This window comes from Cavia porcellus, unplaced genomic scaffold, assembly GCF_034190915.1.
Source record: "Cavia porcellus strain 051 isolate PalLab524CR breed Dunkin Hartley unplaced genomic scaffold, mCavPor4.1 scaffold_8, whole genome shotgun sequence".
NCBI classification, from domain to species: Eukaryota; Metazoa; Chordata; class Mammalia; order Rodentia; family Caviidae; genus Cavia; species Cavia porcellus.
In genome coordinates this window covers 58,562,542-58,585,453 of record NW_026947491.1, presented here as the reverse complement: position 1 = coordinate 58,585,453, position 22,912 = coordinate 58,562,542, and the positions used below count along the sequence as shown (strand labels likewise).

General features: G+C 36.9%; 1 protein-coding gene and 1 non-coding gene across 2 annotated transcripts in view; one reads left to right on the top strand and one right to left on the bottom strand.

The window, feature by feature from the left end:
• The window catches only part of Hmga2 (high mobility group AT-hook 2), a 121,610-nt gene that overhangs the window by 82,156 nt on the left and 16,542 nt on the right, over window positions 1-22,912 (bottom strand). The window lies entirely within an intron of this gene.
• Window positions 15,671-15,806, top strand: LOC111753309 (small nucleolar RNA SNORA2/SNORA34 family). The gene has a single exon (XR_002788128.1). It is a non-coding gene; the product is annotated as a small nucleolar RNA SNORA2/SNORA34 family (small nucleolar RNA).

Here is a 22,912-nt window from a genome sequence, read left to right as displayed (position 1 = left end):
CCAGCTGATTTGTCAGTGTCATGAGGATAGGATTTCCGTCTTCTTGTCCCTTCATGTTTTTTCACAGTCATTAGTTCTGTAGCTCAAATGTAATAAACACTCACTAAGGCAGGATGGGCCAGCCAATTTTGAAGACTCAGGCTCAGACACCACTCCAAGTGTGCTGGCTTTTGCCTTTCCCCCTCACAGATTAAGTTCCTAGAAGTTTCCCTTCCTGAGAAGGCCTCTGATTTCCATGCTACCTTTGTATCCAAAAGCAAAACTGTTCTCGACAGAGTAAAAAATAATTCAGTGCCCATGAGGTCAACTTCTGCTTGGTGTAAATATAGGACAAGTGGCAATTTCTACACAGCTCACGTCATTAGCTACACCCCGAAATACTAGTTAATGAGAACAGCAGGCCCTAAATTCAGTGTCAACTTTTTTTGGTCATGTGAGCTTGTAAGGTAACTTAGTTGAGCCTCATGGACCTCTTTTTTCTGTTCTATTCTTTCTCCTTCTCTCTTTTCTCCTCGGTTCTTTTACAGCATTTATAAACCAAAAACCCAGACCCTATTCCCCCTACCCTTCTCTCTTATCTCTGCAGACATGACAACAGCAAAGAACAATTTGACTCAGATGAGTTGAGACACATTTTGCCAAACAGGGTTGATACATGTTGGCTACATGCAATTTTTTTTTAAAGTTAACACTGCTCAGAAAAAGAATCACTGCATTAATAATGGCTTTGATTGCCTTCTAAAATTGGTGATGGAGAATGTGAGTTGGAAGAAGAGGGGAGCAGTAATATTTATTTCACTTTGAAGCTTACAGGTGCTCAATAGGTGTTACAAAAAGAACAGATATAATGAATGATTTCTTCTCTTCCTTTCCACTTCATGGCATGCGCAGATTTCTCTGAGTTTTCTACCTAGTCGCATTTGTCCTGACCATGGGGAAGAAAGACCCAGCTCCTAACTCTCTCCTCCCATTTGCTGCTTGCATCACCCAATAGACCACCACTGGAAGGCTGGTGCTAGATTCACCCATGACATTCTCCATCACCCCAACCCTAACTAATCCATCTGTAGGAACGGGGTGGGGGGTGACTTAGAGGCTGAGCACTTGCCTAGTGTGCCTCAAGTCCTAGGTTTAATCTTTAGCACTGCAAAAGTAAATAAATAAATGGCAGCCTCTACCCCCACACTGTCTATCATATTAATTGGGTTCACTTTTCTTCTTAGCTCTTATCGCTGCTTGAAATTATCATATCACCCTCATTTTTTTAAACAAGTAGGCAAATATTTATCATTCTTCTCTAGAGTAAGTCATGAGAATAGAGATCTGAAATAGCTCATCTGTGCTTCTTCAGTGCTTAGCACGGGGTCTACCTAGCGTCAGCAAGGTCTTGATACATGCTGCCCTGTGAGTGAAGAGTTGTCTTTCTAAGGGTCATTCTTAGTTTCCATTTTTTCCCCTGTGTTTATATATTGTTTTTATCTCTATTGTAACGGGGGTCCTCTCTACTTGAACCCAACAATTATGACTATATATTTGATATGATTCTTATGATATGCAAATTTATACTCTATCATTTGTAACTTCCCACCTTGACACAATATTTATGGTACTGTCATGTATTCAAATCATTTTTCTGCTGTTAACTAAATCCTGTATTAAGAAAAATCATGACTATTAATAGCAAAGTTGGTGTTCCCTTCCAAAGACACAATGAATGTGTTATCCATAGAAGGGCAAATAATGGTGTCTGTAACATAATAAAAGATTTCAAGGAGGGCTGGGTGTGGTGGCGCACTCCTGTGATCCCAGCACTTGGGAGGTTGAGGCAGGCGGATTGTTGCAAGTTTGAGATCAGACTGGGCTACAAAATGAGCCCAAGACTAGCCTGAACTGCGTAGCAAGACCCTCTATTAAAAAAAAAAAAATCAAGGAAGGACCAGACAATACTACTATTTTTCTAATAAATCACAATTCTGTTTCTGACTACATGATTTTGTCTGTGTAACACTACTTCATTAAGTCAACAGTTGGGCCAAAAATTATCATCTTGGCTGCTATATGGCATTCTTCAAATCTCTTAAAATCCCTTACTTAAGTTTGCTTTTTCTGAAAAGCATTTACCACTCAGGGTGGAGGAGGGGTATATAAATTAGGAATCCTGGAATCCAAAGAGTCTAAGCCTGGTAAGCAGGTTGGAAGTTAATAAGCACAATGGAAATGGGGCCTACTTAGTTACTATGGATACCTCAGATATAAAGGATTCCTATTCATGTTACTCATCAACAACTACCAACACAAAATACCTCGTGCTGCTTGGACCTAAATATGGTCATAAATGTTTACTGCACATACATAATATTCATGAAACTGTTGTTCTGAAACTGTGGAGCAGTACTGAAGAAAACAATGTGTTTCTATCCTTCAGTGTATTTGCACATCTTGTTTTCCATTTGGAGAAGTTAAGGTTTTGTTTTGCAATTAGCTTTGCAGAATCAAGCATTTTTGCTGGATTGCTAAAACTGCTTGGCCAAAATCAGGCACAAGTGCAATTTCTGTGCAAGTCAGCTTATCCAGAAACACTGCACCTTACGAAAGTTTTGAAAGCCTCATGTTGCCTTTGCAACTGCAGTAATCTGAAGATAAAATCCTGTAGTAGGTTAGATAGACTGGCAAGGTACAGGGCCTGCTGTTTCAAATCCTTAAAATTCTATTTATGTGAAAATGTTTTAGGCTCTCTCTCTCTCTCTCTCTCTCTCTCTCTCTCTCTCTCTCTCAGGCTCTCTCTCTCTGTCTCTCCCAAATTGCTACTTAGTTTCTCATCATCTGATCCATGCAAAGAATGTTGCCATCATTTTTTTGTTAATCTTTGAAATCTCATGATCCTTGAAGTCAAGACAATCTGTTGAAACACACAGGGGATATTGCACTCTTCTTTACAGATGTTCAGTTCACACTGCAAGAACAAAAGAGCAGCCAACTTCTAAGACCAGGACTTGCACTTGTTGCCTATTTTGGTAAACCAACAGAAATGCTCCATCCCGTAAAGTGAATTGAACAAGAAAACTTTAGCTTTTCCAGATGGGAAATAAGATATTGCTAGACATAACTTAATGATCTGGCCCCAGGAGGGCCCACCCTGGTGTCAACCCCCTGTTTTCTTGGAGTGATGACAGCATCACCAGAATTTAAGAGTTCACTGCTGTTCTTGGTGCATTTCAGTGGGCACCTGGCTCTAGTGAGCTGGTAAATAACACCCATGCCACTTTTAATGAGCTGAGCCTAGTGGGGAGGGGACAAGGGAAACTGGTTACACAAGTTCTTATGTGATAGCAGCAAAAGGACATGGTGATGGCTATTGGTCTACACTCCATCACTGGCAGCTGACAAATATTTTATCTGCTTCATGTGCAATGACCCAAATTTTCCATTTCTTCTCTCTTTTCTTTCTTTCTTTCTTTTTTCTTTTTGAGACAGGGTTATGCTATGCAGTTCAGGCTGGCCTTGGGCTCACTTTGTAGCCCAGGCTGGTCTTGAACTCACAATGATCCTCCTGCCTCAGCCCCCCAAGTACTGGGTCTTCTCCATTTACTACATCACTTTTTGAGTTTTTGACATTCTCTTGAGATCTTATTCAGTTACGGCTTCATCTACCACCACTAATGGCTCCCATTTTGTTGTCTTCTGTCCAGCTCCCTCTCCTAAAGTCCACACACGTAACAAGTGAATGCACCATCGCACCTGAACCTTCACATCTACTCTTCTTCATGAATTTTTTCATTTAGTTGGGGGCATGGCCATCCACCAAATGGCCCGTGTGTTTATTCCAGGTATAATGTTTAATATATAACCCTTTAGATCTTTGAAATACAAGAGATTCCCAAAGACTGGCTTTCATTGTGTATGCTCGTGCAGACTAATCATTTTAACCTGGTATTTTAAATATACTTTCAGAAATACTTAGTTTATCTGTATTCCTATCCAATGAAAAAAGTAAAACTATATAAAATAATTAAGCTTGGTAGTAACGATGTGATATATTGTTCGTATGAACCAGGGAAGAAACAAAAAGTGACCATTGTCAGGCATGGTGGTAGACACCTGTAATCCAATCCTTCTGAGAGGCAGAGGTGGGAGGATCACACATCCAAGCCCAGCTTGGGGAACTTAATGACTTACTAAGACCTTGTCTAAATAAAAAATTTCAAAAGGGTTGAGGAAGTAGCTCAGTGCAAGTTCCCTGGGTTTACTCCCAGTATTGCAAAAAAGAAATGAGCAGTGCTGCTTATATTTTGGTTTATTTGAGGTTGTGGTGTGTGTGTGTGTGTGTGTGTGTGTGTGTTTGCTGTATAATTCTAACAAAAGACAAACATAGCCAATGCTACAATCTGAAGTTACTCTGTAGAATTAGGAATATGTTGTAAATAAGCTGGTTTTTTTTTAAGTTTATTAGTATATTAAAGTGTATTTTGTGTAGAAAATAGTAAAAAATTTTTTACTCAATTTACTTTCAAAATTTATGCACCTCAGAAAGGCAAATAAATTAAACATGTATATTATCTACGTGCTCACCAATTTAAGAGAACGGGACATAACCTAAAAGAAGTTGAAACTACCAAATGCATTTTGAATAAAACTAGCATAATTGGGCCAGAGATTTAGCTCAGTGGCTCAAGCAATTGGCTGGTAAACATCAAGGCATGAGTTCAAACCCCAGTATAGAGCAAACAAACATACAAAACTAGCATTATTTATGAACTCAGTGTTCCACAAATGACCCCTAAACATAAAATAATTAAAAATAAGAAATATTCATATACAGGATTTGCCACACTGCACTGTTTTGTCCATACTAATCAGCAAGTATTGCTTCATTGAAGAATCTTATTTTTCAATAATCAGGCACTGACATGTTGATATTTAATGACTGGGAGGAAAAAAATCTACAAAAGTAGACTTTGTTTAATTATGCAGAAAAATCTGCCATCCTGTTGTCAAATGCCACACTGTGGGGTTTCATCTTAAACTCTGTCCCTGAACCAAGCCTAGCAAGACAGTGTACATTTCATTGTCTTTGAATATACTTTTTCCAACGTCTGCTTTCAGGTTTATTTTCTATTTTATAAACTCACTGAATGCCATAGCAGGGTTAATGTCGATTATATTTGTGTCTCTAACTATTGGATTCAAGAGACCAGCAACAAGAGTAATTCTACAAGGTGCAATAATTAAGGACATAATACTGTAGAAATATATTTTTTAAACTTCTAGTTACGTGGTTCTAAGAAATCATGTTGTGGGAATTACTTGATTAGTCTAGCTACACATTTTTTTCTTCTGCTCAACAAACCAAGGCCCTGCATCTTGAAGAAAATCCAAAACCCTTTTCAAGGAGCTTACAGTACAAGGGAAAATGTGTAATGATGTGATCAAAGCATTCAGAGCATGTGTTCATGCTTCAGGGGTGAGAATGCCCACCTCTGACGAAGGGGTTAGTTAATAAACTAGATGGGTTAAACAGGACATGGAAGCTTGAAGAAGATTTTAGGCAGCTGAAAGAAGGAAATTCCAACTAAAAAGGAAGGTAAAAGCATAACCCATCCATGAAATAGGGAGTTTATTTACTTGGCTACATGTCTATAAGGAAAATGGTAAGCCAAAAGCCAAGTGATTCTATTAACTTAATTGGAAACTTTTATAAATTATTCAGACACAAATTAGGAGCCATTTGGCAGTAGGGGTAACTGTAAAATGACATAACAGTGTATGATGTGAAAGAATAATTTAAAAGTTGCCTAAGAACATGAATGTTATAAATTAGGGGAGTCCCTATTAAAAAAAAAACCGGCAGGTTGTAAGTATGGTGATTCTACAGTTTACTCAAATTAGAACACCTCAGAGAGTGAAAAGGATGCTACTGACAGTTACACTATTTGGAGACTGAAAAGGAATCTGGTAGAGGAAGGAAAGAAGGACAGGAAACTGAGAGCTTAGCAGGAAAAGATATTTTAGCTTGATCCTATTTCTTTTCATGCAGACCTGTGTCCTGTAATTTTTTAAATCTTCCACCAAGTTTGGCTTATGGCTGATGCTTAATAAATGTGCAGCCACAAGCTGATGGTAGGTTAAAAACTTTCAGGCCATCCTGGCGAGGTGAGACTATCCACATTTCTGCCTAAGGTTGGCAATATTCCAAGATAGCCAAGATTTACCCTATTAGGACTTTTAAAGAATGTTTCTGGTAAAGCATTTTAACAGTCCTGATAAAAGTAATGCAACAAACCACATATAAGAAATACAGTAAGGGCTAGTTTGGTTTTTTTTTAAAAGAATCATTATGGAACATGATAGGCAACACTTTGACTCTGACATGTACTTTGTCTAGACTTTCACCAAAGGGTTCCCCAGTATTTTAATATTTAATATACTTAATAAAAACCCTGGAATGTTGAATAACTAGGCTGTGCATTATTCTCAAGGATTCAATATGCAAAGGTACAAATATAAGAGTAATTGTTAAACACCAGAGAAAAGTCAAAGAAACAAAGAAAACTATTTTAGAGTTCTTTTTCTTATTTGTTTCTTATAGTATTTTATTCTAACAGAAAAATTATCACTTACATGAATTTAAAACAAAGTTTTATTTCCTCCAGACTATATGTGGAACCTGAATACTATCTGCAGTCAAACACAGAAACTAGTGTCTCCAGATATATCACTGAGCACAATACTTTTGAGACTTAAACCAGTGGAGGAATTACTGAATCAAATTTTCTTCCTTTTCTTTTCTAAATGGGAAAGAAAGGTAGGGAACTATAAAATCAGTCCTAAAACGTATGGAATACTGAGGGATGATTCAAGCAGTCTGATTTACTCTTGCATGTATACACATTCATTTTCTCGAATTAGTACATACATTGGAAACTGCATCAACCCATAAAAATAACTCATGCACCTATTATGTTTTTCCATTTTAAGCTTATAATAGCAATAACGACCTCAGCAAAAGACATTTCCTTGGAATTAATGGCTGGCTGGGAGGCAGAGCCAAGGGCCACTGGTTCCTCCCAGCTGGTCATTAATCCTCAGGAAATGCCTGCACCTCCATCATTATTGCTAAAGCACCATTATAGAAAATTCTCACAGTTCCAATATATGGAAATTTGAGGCCACTTTGCAAGCCCATGGTATTCCTGTGAGCTAATAGGCCACCACTGAGCACAGAGGACATAATTATCAAAATGACAGAAGGGAAAATATTGTTCTCCTAGGTCTGTAAGATTATAGGAAACAGAGACTAGCCTTATGGGAAGAGGTATATTTGAAGGTAAAAGACATTAATTTATGGAGAGATTTAGAATTACGTATATAAAAGTTAATAAAGAGATGGCAATTCATTTCTGTTACATAGGTTTAAAAATATTTTTTAAAAGGTACCTGTTAAGACTTTATGTACATTTTCTCCTGAATTGATCAAAAAATATTAAAGAGAATGAGATCAAGATGATCATTTACGAATGTAAGTGATTACATTCAACCAGAGACATCTCAGGGAATATGTAAAATTCAGAATGCTGAACAGAATTTTTATTTTAATTTTTACTTAAAATTTATATAGTAACTATTAAATATAATATGCAAGCATTTTAGTCTAGACTTCTTGATTGCAGAAATAAAATCTTAAAAGTTCTATCTTTGTCACATACAAGCAAACGGTAAGAAAACAAAAGACCTAAATAATAAACACATATAACACTGATGCTCTGCGACATACTTTTCGGTTCTCTAAAGATCTTTTATTGCCTCTATGCTAAACTGAAAATGAAAATTAGATGTTTTCAGCTTTACTCACTCTGGCTATAAACAAAGTAGGCTCAACAAACAAGTAGACTTGAAAAAAAAAGAATTATTCCACAAGTTACACCCCAAAACAGCCTATAAATCTTTTCAAAGTGCTATAACAAACTATAAATGTTGATCAGGAGTCTTTAGATTTAATGAAATTCATTGTAGATTTTCCCGTGTATTACAAACACCTGGCTGGCTCTAAAAATAATTTTGAACCTCAAGAAACCTGTTACAGGTTTAATTGCATCCTCTCAAAAATATGTTGAAATTCTAAATCTCCTTGTATCTATGAGTATGACCTTATGTGGAAATAGGGTCATTGTAGATATAACCAAGTTAAGACAAGGTTATCAGGATGGACCTCAATCAGATATTAATGTGTCTTTATGAGAAGACGACAGATACGCAAACACTCAGGAAGAAGCGACCCTGGAGGCAGACTACAGTGATGCATCTAAAAGCCAAGGGATATCAAGAATCACCAGCAACTCCAAAAGCTGTGGGAAATGCATGGAATAGATGTGTCTAGATCCTTAAGGGAGAGCATGGTCCTTCAGACAGACTGATTTCAGATTCCCAGTTTCTAGAAATGGGAGAGAATAATTTTTTTTTTTTTTGTCTTTTTTCCTTTTTATCGGTACCAGGGATGGAACTCACGACTGCCTGCTTGCAAGGCAGGCACTTATGCCGCTGAGCTAAATCCCCAGCCCCTCGAGAGAATAAATTTTTGTGTTATAGCATCTAAGGTTTTTATATTTTGTTACACCAAATAACAACAAAAGCGGGGAAAAACACCTCATGCAAGACCTAAAGGAAGAAAGAATCATGGTCAACATTACACAGGGAAACCAAGGAAAGACAGGGAATGAAGTGGAAGCCGCCCACTAAAAGGCAAGCAACAGACTAGGAGTCAGTAAACATGATTCTTGTCGGAGCTGATGAGACTGAGTGACTTTAGAGCGACTATTTAATTGCTTGAAGCTTTGGTTTTCTCACTTAAGTCCATGAGAGGATTCCACTACATAAACATAGGGCAAGTCCAGGGCAACAGTTGGAACTATCAAGTGCCAAACAGATCAACATTGTAATACTTTAAAAATTAATGATCTGACACTGCTTGACCCTCAGTGACAAACCTCAGGACTGAGAAGCACAACTGCAGTCCCAGGTGCCACTTGTGCTCTCCACACAAACAATCTATACACCTTTATTTGGGTTATATAAGGCACAAGAGTTTGCTACGGAAACTTCTGTTCTGATGTTCTTACAATTTTTCTATCAGAGATAATTTCCATACTTCTAAGATTCCTCAAAATATCTCCAGCTGATTCAAAATTAAGCTTTTGTTTAAATCAGATGATAGTTACTACCCAAAACATGACATGTCATTTACAATTAATGGATATTTGATGGAATGATGGATTAGTTGGTCTCTGTAGTGCTAGGGATCAAACCCAAGGATGCTCACCTGGTAGCCAAATGTTCTGCCACTGAGCCATACTCACCACCTGTCCTTAATTTTTAAATGTCAATAGAAAAAATATTATTCCAAAGAGATGTGATGTAGCTTTTTCTCTGTCACAGCAGTGGACATGTAAGATCCAACAGGGTGTTTGATCCGAATATACTAAATGCATTCTCTAAAGAGATCGCATAATAATCATATTTAGGATGTGTTGCTCTTGGTTATTATGATCAAGCATCACCACCATCTGTGTTCTGGCTAGCTAATCAAAGACTTACATTCCACAAGTGGCTAATGGAATACAGTAGACCTTTGTCATTCTCAGATTTTAATGTTTGTAGTTTGAACTACTTGAAAATTCCACTTTTCTCAGACTAAATACAGGATTAAGATCCTTGGCAGGAGAGGCACCTATTTTCTGTCCAGAGTATGCAATTTAATATAGTTTTACTGTCTGTATATGTGTATATAAGTTGCAATTTTTAAAGTTATAAAACCTAATGTCATCATGTCATTACTAAATGTGGGTGTTTCTGATAGTGTCAAGATGAGAGGCTTCTATTATAGTTCACTCTAGAAAGCAAGCCAGAGACCACAGTACAAATTAACAGGATAATTTTTGAACAAAGAATTTTTTTTTTTTTTTTTTTTTTTTTGTACCAGGGATCGAACTCATAACCTTGCACTTGCCAGGCAGGCGCTTACACCACTGAACTAAATCCCCAGCCTAACAAAGAATTTTTGAGAGGGAATAAAGGCATCTGTCCAGGATGTTAGCATGCTGGAAATATGCTTGAATATATCCCAAAGGGCAAACAGGTACTCAGGTAGGCACATGGCCTCAGGAATAGCAGGTGTGTTACACTCCTAGATCAACACTTTGCTTCCTGGCCTCTGAAATTGGCAGAGTTCTTAATGCAATACAAATAATAAGTTACTCCAGGCAAGTAACTGTGTGCCAAGCCCACCTATGATTTTTGTGTGAGTCAGCCAACCTTTTATAATGAGGGAACCATAGGTCAACAGTCCACCTCCCACCTGCCTTCCACCAGGCCACATTCTTGCATATTTAGAGGAGATACATTTCAAAGTCCATCATTATGAGAGATGCAAAAGCTTTTAAAGAATGATAGTCTCAAAAGACAGTACATGGTGCATAGTACCTCTAGTTCCAACATTTTGGGACTATGTGGCAGGAGGAATGCACGTTTGAGCCCAGCCTACACAGTTCAGCAACTTAGCAAGACCTTAACTCAAAATTAAAAACTAAAAAGGGCTGAGAATATAGCCTCATGCACGAAGATTCCGGGCTGAGTCCTCGGTACTTTAAAAAAGGACAATATTTCCAGTGGTGGATGCCTGAACTTACAAAATTGCATATAACAAGATAAGTACTTGTAAAACTGAGGAAATCTGAATATTATGGGTGGATTGTTTTATTGATGACTGCCTAGATGAGATATTGTAATATACTTTTACAAATGTAGGGTGGATTATAGCTTAGTGGTAAAGCGTGTACTTATTAATATATGCATGGTGCTAGATTCTAAACTCAGCACTGCACCAGAACACAGATTAAAAATAAAATAACAAAAACTGTCATCACTGAAGGAAAGTAAGACAAAGTATATAGCTTACATGGCATTTCTCCATGTAATTTCTTACAACTACATGTGAATCTATAATTACGTGAACAAGAAAGAAAGGATAAATTTGTTGGAATTTGAGGAAAAAAGGGAAAAAAGACAGAAAAGGAGGCTAATTTTATTATCAGAGAAAAGGTAAGAAAGAAATTTTTTTAATTTAAAAAATATAAATGTGCAAGGTTATCAGTAGGTTCCTTGATAACTTATGTTTTTGTCATTCAGGAATTTGGAGAAAATGTCAAGGGCCATCCTTTCAGTCTTCCTTTTTTGGGGCAAAGGGTAAGTCAACAAAATAGAAACAACGCCAAACACAGAATAGAACACAGAATGTCTCAAAACTTGTACCCATCCCCATCAGCTATTTTTCATTGCAAACACTTTCAAATGTCACAACATTACAAAGTTTAGAAATGCTGTGTTAAGTTAAAACTTACTGATCTTGGAAGAAGTCTTATGATTCATGAGGATGAGAGACCTAGTTTTCAATGCAGCGCAATCATCTTTCTTAGACTAACTGCCTTCACATGGTGCCCGTGTCAACTTTCGCTATGAATTTTGGTTGGGGAACCTAATGCTGTGGTGACATTCTCACATTTGGATATTCCTATTTGAGATCCAGAGAAGGATGGGAAAAACACCTAAATTTATTGAGTACTCACAATGTGCCAAGCACTGTGCATTGAGCTGCCTAGACCAGGAAGGGAGGGACTGGTGTGTGGTGAGGGTACAGGCTCATGCCCCAGACATGACATCACACCAGCATTCTGCCCACTCCGAATCACTGACTGAGGATGCCAAAAAATGATTCAGTGATCCAATAGCTCAGGTCAAAGGCACCGTGAAACTGTCTCAGGAAAGCCGTCTCATGCCCCTTACCACCAGCCAGCCCACCACAACTGGTTCAATTAGAACGTCGGAACATATAAGGTAATTAGCAAGGATGTTCAACTAAATTCTACCCTAGACTACTGTTACATGCACTTTCAGTCCCATCATTAAACATGAAACCAAACTGAACTGAGGCAACAAAACCTAAAGTTTGATACACTATGAAGGAAAAGTTCTTGCTTCTATGAACTCTATGTAACAAACTTTAATATAAACAACCAATAGTACATATAAATGTTTTGCATTATGATGTCCACTCTATCTTTTTTCTCCAATTTCAGTGCCTTTACACAGTCTCATGATTCGGCTCTCCCAGCTGGAGCAGTCAGTTTTCACATTGGTCTCCTACATCACATTCCCAGTGTTCCATACATCGATCCCTCCTCCCAACTTCGTTAGACTGTACCTATGCAGACCTGGTCATTTTTCTCTCCTGCTCAAGATCACTGGGGCCTTCAAGGTCGATTCCTCTCTAGGTAACCTCTAACATCCCAACCAGAATTCCCTTCTCATTCTTATGTCTGACCACAACGATGTTCTTCTGCTGGAAGCAGGAGATGCAACTCTGTGATATACAGATATAGATATAGATATATAGATACAGATACAGATATAGATATATAGATATGAAAGTATTGACTGATACAATAACCACCTTATTTATATAATAGTGCTTTATAACTTATAAATTACCTTATGTTATTCTTATAAATTATTGTATGTTATTCTGACCACAATCCAAAAATGCATAAACTATGAAAATTATTACCCCCACTTTACATATAAATAAATAGGTTCATGGATGGGCAGTGTTCTGTCCAAGGTCACAAAATTAGAAACTCATAAAGTCAGAGAAACAGCCAGGCCTGTTGTTGCTAACTTAGTATTGTATTTACTGTGCTATCTTAAATCTTATTTAAAATCGTGACTAATGGGTTAGAAACATGAGACGTACAGAGATTTGGGAACGTTACTGTGGAAAAAAATATTCTCACAGGCTGAGTATGATGAAGCTTCACTCTAATACCAGCTACTGGGGAGGCTAAGGCAAGATAATTGTAAATTCAAGGTGAGCTTATACAATTTAGCAAGGCCCTACCTCAGAGAGAGAGAGAGAGAGAGAGAGAGACAGAGAGAGAGAGAGAGGGAGAGGGAGAATGGGAGAAAGAAAAGAAAAAAAGGGGAAAAGAGCAGGATGGGACGGGGAAAGAAGGAAAGGATGGCAGGGGAAGGGTTGGGAATGTAGGTCCGTGTGAGGTCTTTGAGTTCAATTTCCTGTACCACCCCCCCAAAGGGATTTAATAATAATGATTCAATAGACAATATTTTGAGCATTCACCAGGAGTTGAACACTTTGGCTAAAACTGCAAGGGAGGCATTACTAGCCTCTTACAAAAGAACAAATTTAGGTTCAGAGAAGAGACAGAGGCTGAAGGTTAATATACGATAGAGCCCAGACTCAAACCTGGACAGATCTGTTAGGAACCAAACAAAGTATGTACAATTTACACTATTCTAAGTAGGCAGACTTATTTGAAGAGGAACGTAGCAGATGCTCTCTGTCACAATTAAGGGCAAGGGAGAATGGATTGAGAACCATATAAGGAGAAATTTAGGTTGATTGTATGAATATGCTTCTGTCACAGGAAATATAATTAAATTTATACATCACTATCAGAGTACTCACTTTTGTTCCATCCACGTAAGAATATTTTTCTCACAAAGATAATTTCAAAAACTTAATCTAAACAATTTCATGAGCTAAAATCTGAGTCAAAAATTAAGCTACAAACTAAAACACTTAAAATTTTGCATAATTTGAAGATTTTGTTATTAAAAATGTTACTTCTCAAATAGGGGACCTAAAAGTGTACTTTAATATATTTTCTTTAGAGAATAACAAATAGAAATTCTGAGTACACATTATAACAGTTTCAGGGAGAAGTCTTTAGTTTTAGAAAAAATATTGTCAGTCACAAAAGAATTCTTCATAGTCTGACTACGTGCACTCAAGCCTCTCACAACATAGAACTTATAGACATTGAGTATCTTATTAATTCAGTAATGTAATAAACTCAATAACTTTTGACAGTTTGTTCCCGTAAATGTTAACTCACTCACTTAACAGCCAAGCCCATTATATACTAGGCAACATCATCATTTTATTTTATTGAGGATTTTAAGTGATTTTATGTAGTTCATCAATCATCTAAGCAGAATAGAAAGCAGAGAATCCTAAATAGAGCTAATTCATTGGATAAAATTTAATACCCACCCCAAAACAGTAGGGTATCAGTGGGAGAAGAACATTGGTAAAGAAAAAATATACAGAACTCACTACTGTCTTGGGCAATCTGGAAAAGAGCATTCTAAAAATGGAAATTATAAGCAGAATATCATTATATTATATTCAACCATTGCAGTGAAAGGAATTATAAGAAAGAAACTAGAGTTAGGAATGAGATAATGCTCATCCAATATATATGGAAAATTTGGGGTCTAAAGATCAGAAAGAAAGATGGGCATGGCGACACACTCTTGTAATCCCAGCATTCAGGAGGCTGAGGCAGGAGGATCGCTACACGTCTAGGACCAGTCTGGGGTACAAAGAGAGCCTATGGCCAGCCTGAACTGCACAGTGAGACCCTGTCTCACAAAGACAAAAAAAAAAAAAAACTATTGTCTCAAAAAGACAATCAATAAATACACAAATAATAAAAGAAAGGAGAATTAAGTTTAAGTTATACTTCTTAAAAAATTCAAAATGTAATAAGAGCATAAGAGAATGCCAATATCATCGATGATAGTATGATCACATATAGCCATAGTGCATTTCCAGGGTCACAGATTCCAGTCTCGCAGAAGAAAGGAGAATTAGAGATGGCAGGAGCAACTTTTCCAACCCGATCCCTGATCTGCCTGAGATTCAAGAGTGGGCCCAGGAGTGCAAATGCTTCACTACAATTTAAGGAGCTCTGAAATTGGATTATCTTAAAGAACAAAGACAAAAGAAAATGTAAAAGGTGAGACTTAGAATAAGAAAATTATACTTCATGATCAGCTTTGGACCAAAAAATGGGTGATATGTACCTTTTCTGACATTAGGGTCATTTGGACAAAAAGTCAAAAACACTGCAAGTAGAGCCTGGTGTGGTGGTGCACATCTGTAATCCCAGCACTCCAGACGCTGAGACAGGAGGATCATGCAGAATTAATAGCCAGCCTGGGTTATGTAGTGAGTTCAAGGCCAGTCTGAACTATACCGCAAGATCTTGTTTCAAAAAAACAAACAGAAAACAAAACACACTGCAAGACAAATGGTCTTTTCTAACAGTATTAGCAGCTAAAATCTTAGCTTCTGTATCCCTGCACATCAGTATCAGCTCACCTCTCTGGACTTTGGAACTTCCTGTCATGAGGCACTTACTTCCTCAAGACTAGAACATATCTGGGCCTTCTGAAACATCGTAAACCTGCACTCCTTGGTATTGTTCGTGCTTGTGGTTCTACGTTTTGAAGCAGTGCTCCTGTGTTATTAGGAGCATAAAGTAAGCCTAGATTTATAAGTTTATCCCCCACCAAAAAGCACTAACTGAACACCCACTACCTCCCTGTATCACTCTGATTGATTCAAAATGCCCTGGCAAGAAGTTAAAGAAACAAACAGCATTATAAATTGATTTTCCTCTTTTCTTTATTTTCACAATAAAGCAAGAAAATGAAACACAATAGATCGTTAAAATTAGTTTTAGTAGAGAAGACAGAGAGACAGAAAGAGAGAGAGGGGGAAGAGAGAGAAAGAAATAACTTTAGAAAATTATTTTGTCTGGCCCTGAATCAAGCCGGCAGCTTCCTGATGCTGTTGGTTTCAAGCAGGAGCCTAAAAAGATGTCTTTCTATGGTCTGTTGGCCATTTCAGAACTTGGGCAGTGAAATGGTCAGTTCATTAGAAAGAAATAGCTTGAAGCAACCCCACCACCACCACAACCCATGAGAGGTGTCATGGGACTTCAGCACCCTAGGATGGGAGCCACCAGCATTTACTGGGACCCGAGCCATGCTGGGACCTGGAGCACCAGGAAACCAAGCAACCCCTCCCCACTGCCTGTTTTGTTTTGTTGAACTTCAATATACATGAAGTATGGACAGCTATTTTGAAGAGAACGAGGGACTCTATGACAGCCATCGGTGACTTCCCTATTGTCTGGTTTTGAAGACTTCAAACACCTTCCTCATTCGCAGTATCAGTTTTAATGCTATGTTGTTTTGTATGAATTCTCTGTATGTGAAGACATGGACAACTATTTGGAAGAAACAAGAGACAATATGGTAGATAGTGAAGATCTCAGGTCGTCTAGCTTTGAAATTTATATTTCTTACATTGCTTTCTTGTGTCCTATTTTGTTCTGTTTTGCTGTGTTTAATTTTACCTCCTTTAAAATAAAAAAAAAAAGGAATCATAAAAAAAGTGGTTGTTGATGTCAAACCACAGTCAAACTGTGAAGTTTGACTAACAAAGCTCTCTTCTGTTTTTCTGATGATCCAAAGCTGTGACAAAAAGTCTTTTAAAGTACAGCACTACAGTCTATTTTGGAAGGCAGAATGCTATTTCCAAAAATGAGGGAATGGAAACCTTAATATAGGTAAGATGTTCAATCTTTATTGGGCCCAGGCAAAAGAGGGCAGAAGCTGGAATTCAAAATTCCTGTACACACTGCTTTGGTGCCTGCACACTACACTGCTTTAAACTGGGGCATAGTCATGATGCAGATTCACGAGATTCATTTTGGCGTATCGGTACATGATTTCCACATGTTTTGATTATTTTCATCCCCAATACTGCCTATCTCTAAAAGTCTATCATCTAGTTTCCTGTCATCTCTGTTATTATTTTAAAATTTTATTTTGAAGTTTATATATGAGAAAATGAGATATTTAACTTTCTGAAATTGGCTTATTTTGCTCAACATGATGGTCTCCAGTTCCATCCACTTTTCTTGCAAAAGACATGATTTCATTCTTCCTTATGGCTGAATAACACTCCATTCAGCTTGTACTTTCAAGCCTGTGTCGTCTCTTTGAAAATACAGATTAGTGGGTTAAAAAAGTCAAAGAATGCAATTTGAATCCATATTTACTGTTAGAAAACAAAAATTCAAAGACCATGCTTTCATACACTGAAGGAAAAACTGGTTTCTATTCACTAAACACTTATTAAGCACTGCACGGGGCCTGGGACTATACTACCATCAACGACCATAATATATTGTGTGGTCACTATGTGCCAGCTAAAGTTTTTGATGACTTCTCAGTTAATTCTTCAAAATAACCCTGAGATGAGAACCGTGATTGTCCCACGTCTTGCAAAGGGGAAACTGGGGTTGTGGACAGTGACAAATATGCCTTGATTGAATTGATACCTAAACTTAAGCAGTCTGAGTGAGCTCTTAATTATCTTGCTGAATTCCCCCCTATAGTCTCCATGCTAAGGGTAAGAAGATAAATGTGATACGCTTTCTGCCCTCAAAGAGCTCATTTTTAAAAATAGTGCTATTCAGACTTTTAGAGCATATAATTAAATTGCTTTAAGAACCAGTGATTTAGAAATTATTTTATATACATAAATTATATTCATATAATAAATTACACACAAATTATATCATATAAGCACAACTTAAAAATATACTCATGTAACAAATGTATTATATGAACAAAAAGAAAAACTAAGACCAACATGTGTTGAGACAGTGGTTCAGCAGAATTATTTTAGTCTTTTTATGCCCTTTTCCCCCTTCTTCTGAAAGCCCATATCTGATAATTAATAGTTATCTTTTTAAGCTTATCTTATCTAACCAAAGTTTGACATTATTTTCACAAGTCATATCTATGTACTTTAACGTTAGCCTCAGTATGTGCTGTGGTGACAATAGAGAACGTAACTCTGGATCCACATTGTACCCCCAAGTCATAGACTGTGTATATAGGGAAAAAAATGGTATAGAGTGTTGTTAGGATTTGGAAAGCAAATAAATTCTGTGGGTGGACTATGAAATTCCAGAGCTCAAAACACTTGAAAATATGAACTTCAATTTAGTCTCACAACATCCAAAGCACAGAACAGTAACTTAGTAGACATAAAACTTTTCAGTTCCCTAGACAAGCCTCCATCTACTTTGTTGGCCTCTTCTTACATCCCCAGCACAGGCTTTATCCATCATATTGCCAGTCTGAAGCTAAACTTTTTGACAAACTAAAATAGCCCCAAACCTAAGGGTCTCAGACTTGGAGCCCTGGGTTTTAAATGGTCCAGGCAAGCAATGAACAAAAGAGTGTTTAGCCATCTGTATGACAGTGCAGTCATCTTACATGCTGGGTCTTCTGCACAACACTATGTTCAGGTGCATTTATGCATTTTATGGGTGAAGGCATTGAAACCACAGTACACAATGATAACGTGAGCTTCCCTTGGTCATAGAGTTAGGGTTAGTTTCATGATTTTTTTTTCATAAAATGTGTTACATGCCTAAGGAACAAAAATGCTTGAACACTAGCTTCGTGACATTTTAACATGCAAATAAGACCCAGTCAGTATCATAAGGCAATCTTTATCTGAATTTAAAGATCTATCATTTCAGGCCAGAGATTTAGCTCAGTGGCACAAGCTCCTGCCTGGCAAGTGCAAGGACCTGAGTTTGATCCCTGGTACCAAAACAAAACAAAACCTATCATTCCACGAACTAACTCAATGTAACAAGCTTAGTGCAGTTCTTCTAAACTAGAATATGGTCAAAAGACTTACTAGACAAAGCTTATTCTGCAGCTGTGCATCAGTTCTATGGAAATGCAAAAACAAACAAACAAAGACACTTTGGTGTATTATAACACCCTGAAAAGAACTGCTCTAACTTATAAAATCATATTAATAAAAAAGAATGCATAAAAAAATGTGTGAAAAGTAAACTTTAGTGTCATGGCTGCATTCAAGTATTCCTGAGAGCAGAGTTGGGGATAGAGCACATCCACAGATGATAAGATGAAAACCTTACATTGGCAATTACTCCCAGTCTCCTCACCAAGCTTTTTGCCAGAGCTGAGCCCCTGTTCTGACTGGGCCTCTAGCCTCATAGAGGCCCTAAGGAGCAGTGAATGGCCAAATGGCAGGCAGCAGTATATGGGGGGGGGGGGGGGACAAAGCAAACAAAGAGTCATGAGGCTCCATCATCTAAAACGCAACAGTCCGTCCTTGGATGGCAGAGCTGGTGGTAGCAATAAAGATTTATTTTTGTGTTCTACAACTGTTAAATGCTTGACAGTCATTAGTTATGGACAGAATGTTGCTGATAGGGACTTAAACATGAATCTACTTATCAATCTGAAGTAGAAGGAGTAGATTTGATCCTACCAGATTGAAAGAAAATTAAACTACTTCTGTCAAATATTGAAAAGTTTAGAGTCAATAATTCTTTGATCTAAAGAAAATCTTGAAAACAGACCTTAAAATAGGCATGGGGGTTTTTTGTGGGTTTTTGGTTTTTTTGGTGTTTTTTTGAGACCCTCAGGCTGGCCTTGAGCTCACTTTGTAGCCTAGGCTGGTCTCAAACTCGCAACGATCCTCCTGCCTCAGCCTCCAGAGTGCTGGGATTACAGGGGTAAGCCACCACGCCCAGCCACTCTTAAAAATAGGACAAAAATATTTTGATACATGGAATAGTAACAATTTTTCCTATTTATCTAGTATAAATAAGTGGCATATTAATTTTATGTATAAATAACCTGAAGATTTCCAATCTTTTAGAAGTATTCATTGCCAACCATAAAAAGTTGAATTTAAATTAAGTATTGTTAAATATAAATAATTCTATAATGCACTCTGAAAGAAAATTCTCAATACAAAAGTCACTGAATTCATAACATTTTTAACTTTATTAAAGTAAAATTGAGATAACTATCTGTGATGATCTCTTATAGAGAATTAGGATGTTATCCATACTACTTTCTGTCTAGAATTTTCCACTACACTATAAGTGAGAGAAAAACACGATTGTAGTTTAATAAGATCACCTGGTGACTGTGGTCCTGCAGCTGCAATGGCCTGGAGTGGCTGACTCTGCCCTGCAGCATCCTCTTTGTCATCCTGAACAGTTAGAGTCTAGCAGTTTTTGGCATATCAAACTGAATCAGATGTCCTAGGACAGTTTATTACTATTCTTAAAATTTCATTTAACAGAATAATTACAAGTAATACTTTGACATTAAAGCATAGATTAATCTTGAATGAAAGCATTAATAAGTAAATCCAATTTTGCTTCCTGGTTATCATTTATTAATACTTTGTATTTAATCTTAAATACAAATTTAAGTAATCAGGCTAGTAAATTCTGCTGTAAGTTACGGAAATAAAACAAGTCCTCACAATGTTCTGTTGGAAATGTACTCCATTTTTATCATAATATAGTGCAAAAAAGAGATAATTGTATCAGAAAATATTACCTACCAATTATGAATGGATGTCATACATTAGAAATTTCATGTTTTAACTACTGGGCATATGTTAAAAATCTATGTGCTTTAAGGACAAGATCTCCGGTTTCTTAAAACATGTATTATTACAAGCCTTCACCTTCACACATTCTAATATTGATGTTATCTTAATTTCTTCCCCTCTTGACTCCAGTGCAAAGTTATAATCATTGTCTGTCATTTGCATTATTGGAAGTCTCTAAGTAATGAAGTTATATTTCAATTCAAACAAAGCAAATTTAAATTACAAATAACTAAAGGGTTTTTTTAAAAGTAACAAACATCTGGAGAGGAAAAGTAATGGAAATGAAAAAGGAATGTTTTAACTTTAAAATTAGATTTCCAGACTCTTCAATACCTTAAAGTTTGAGATCTTTAGAAGAAAATCAGAGTCTCAAACTGTGTAGTTATAAGTAGATTTTACTTTGATTGAGTTCCTCAGAGCTAATATTCAAATCATCACTTAAATTTCTGGATTACTACAAAATAGGAAAAACAAAAAGGCCTTGTGGTCTGTCTAGAATCCTCATTTGTATTTCCTTCAGTTGTTTATCTTCCTTCCCCATGCAACTATCCTGAAAACCTAAAAATTACCACTTGTTGGTACTTTTGTTTTTGTGGTACTGGGTGTTGACCCTGAGGCCTCATCCCCAAACCTTTTTCATTTCATATTTTTATTTTGAGAGAGGGTATTACTAAGTCACAGATTCTCCAGATTGGCCTCAAATTTGTGGTCTTCTTGCACCAGCTTCTCTAAAATGCTGTGATTACAAATGTGTGTCACCATATACAGCCTTAGTGATTTATCCTTTGTTATCTGGTCCTTGATCTTTTTCTTCCTGAACAATAGTAGCTACGCTAAGGAACATCTGGATAGCTTGTATGTGAGTGAAGAATGTATCTTTATTATCTTGTATTCTTTGGTTTTAACTCTTTCTAAAAATCTTACTTTTTTTCAGTGTTGGAAATTGAAACCAGGAACTCATACAAGCCTTGTAAGCACTGTGCCACTGAGCTACATCTCTAGCTGTATTTTTATTTTATGATGGGGTTTTACTGAGTTGCCCAGGCTGGGCTTAATTGTTTTTGGATACACTTGCTTTAGCTTTCCAATTAGTTAGGATTATAGGCATGGACCACCACACCTCATTTCAAATATTTTCTATCACTAAAGTGGTTTAGTGATGAGTTTATTTGCTAGTCAAAAATTGAGAAATGCAAATATGACATAAGTGCAACTAGCAGAAGGCCTGACTGATGGAATTCTACTGAAGTTCTGAGCGCCAGCATATGTCTCTACCTACATATTGAGACAAACAGCAGAAAGCCTACTTTTCAAATCTCAGCTATTAGGAGAAACACTTATAACTGCAATGGGAAATTTCCCCTTATGCAAATCAGCTGAAATTTATAAGCAATTCTTCTGAGATGGAGATCGGCGCATTCAGAGCGGTATGGCCATAGTTATGATCAATTCTTGAACTTGGTGATACTGATACCATAAAGACATAATGATACCACCAAGGTATCACTTGATATAAAAGTGTTATTTCATTTCTTATGTAACTCCCAGTGTTTTCTCTCATTTAAGCCTCACAGATACTCTATGGAAATTGTGCTTTTTATAGATAAGAAAATTGGACTTCCTTTTTTTTTTTAATTGAACTTTTAAAAGGTCACCTGATTTGCTCAAGAGTCCACAGTTAACCAAGTAGTGGGTCAGAACCTGAACCAAAGCGATCTGAATCTAGACCCCGAACTTCTAACCATAAGCAAGAACCGACACCAAAGTGAAGCACTTCTCTTTCTTTCTTCTTAACTCTTATATACACCTAAACCTAAAGTGAAAATCTGCAGTATCTCATCAAAAGAAAGTATGTGAAATCTAATTTAAACTGGGAAGCAAAGTAAAGTAAACTAAACCATAGAAGTGCTTTTAACCAAATCTAGTTAACATGCTCACCAGTTCACTGGGTTAGCCAGTGCTCCATAGCCTCCACAAACAAATCAGATCCAATTTTCTTCCATCTACATATTTTTGGCTAATGAATTTTTGATTAAACTCTCAAGTACTGATCCTAATTATATTAGATGAGAGGATTGCAGTGTATATTTTTCCATGTCTGTTACATGAAGATTTATTGGACATAATTTTAAAAAAACAAAAGAACGTTAATATAAAGGAACCAGAAGAATAAAAGAGGAAACAATTTGCTTCTGAGCAATATACCTAGTAAATTCAGTCAGTTCAAAAATATATCTCCAATTCAAGGAAATTAGTGAATGATCCTGTTGGAAAGAACTAAGCTTACTATAAAATAAAAGTTCATTTCCTACGGAAAAATGCAATGATTTATTTCTTCAGTACAAACTTTCCAGCAAAGAATGCCATTGAATAGAATGCTTTGCTGTGTCTGGCTGCACATTCTACCATCAGAAGATATACAAGCAAAGAGGAAACACGTTGTCTAGAGAAAATATACAATTTCCTTTTATTTCCTCTTCTAAGTAGAACAACTCTTCTTTGGGGACCAAATGAGGGACTTGC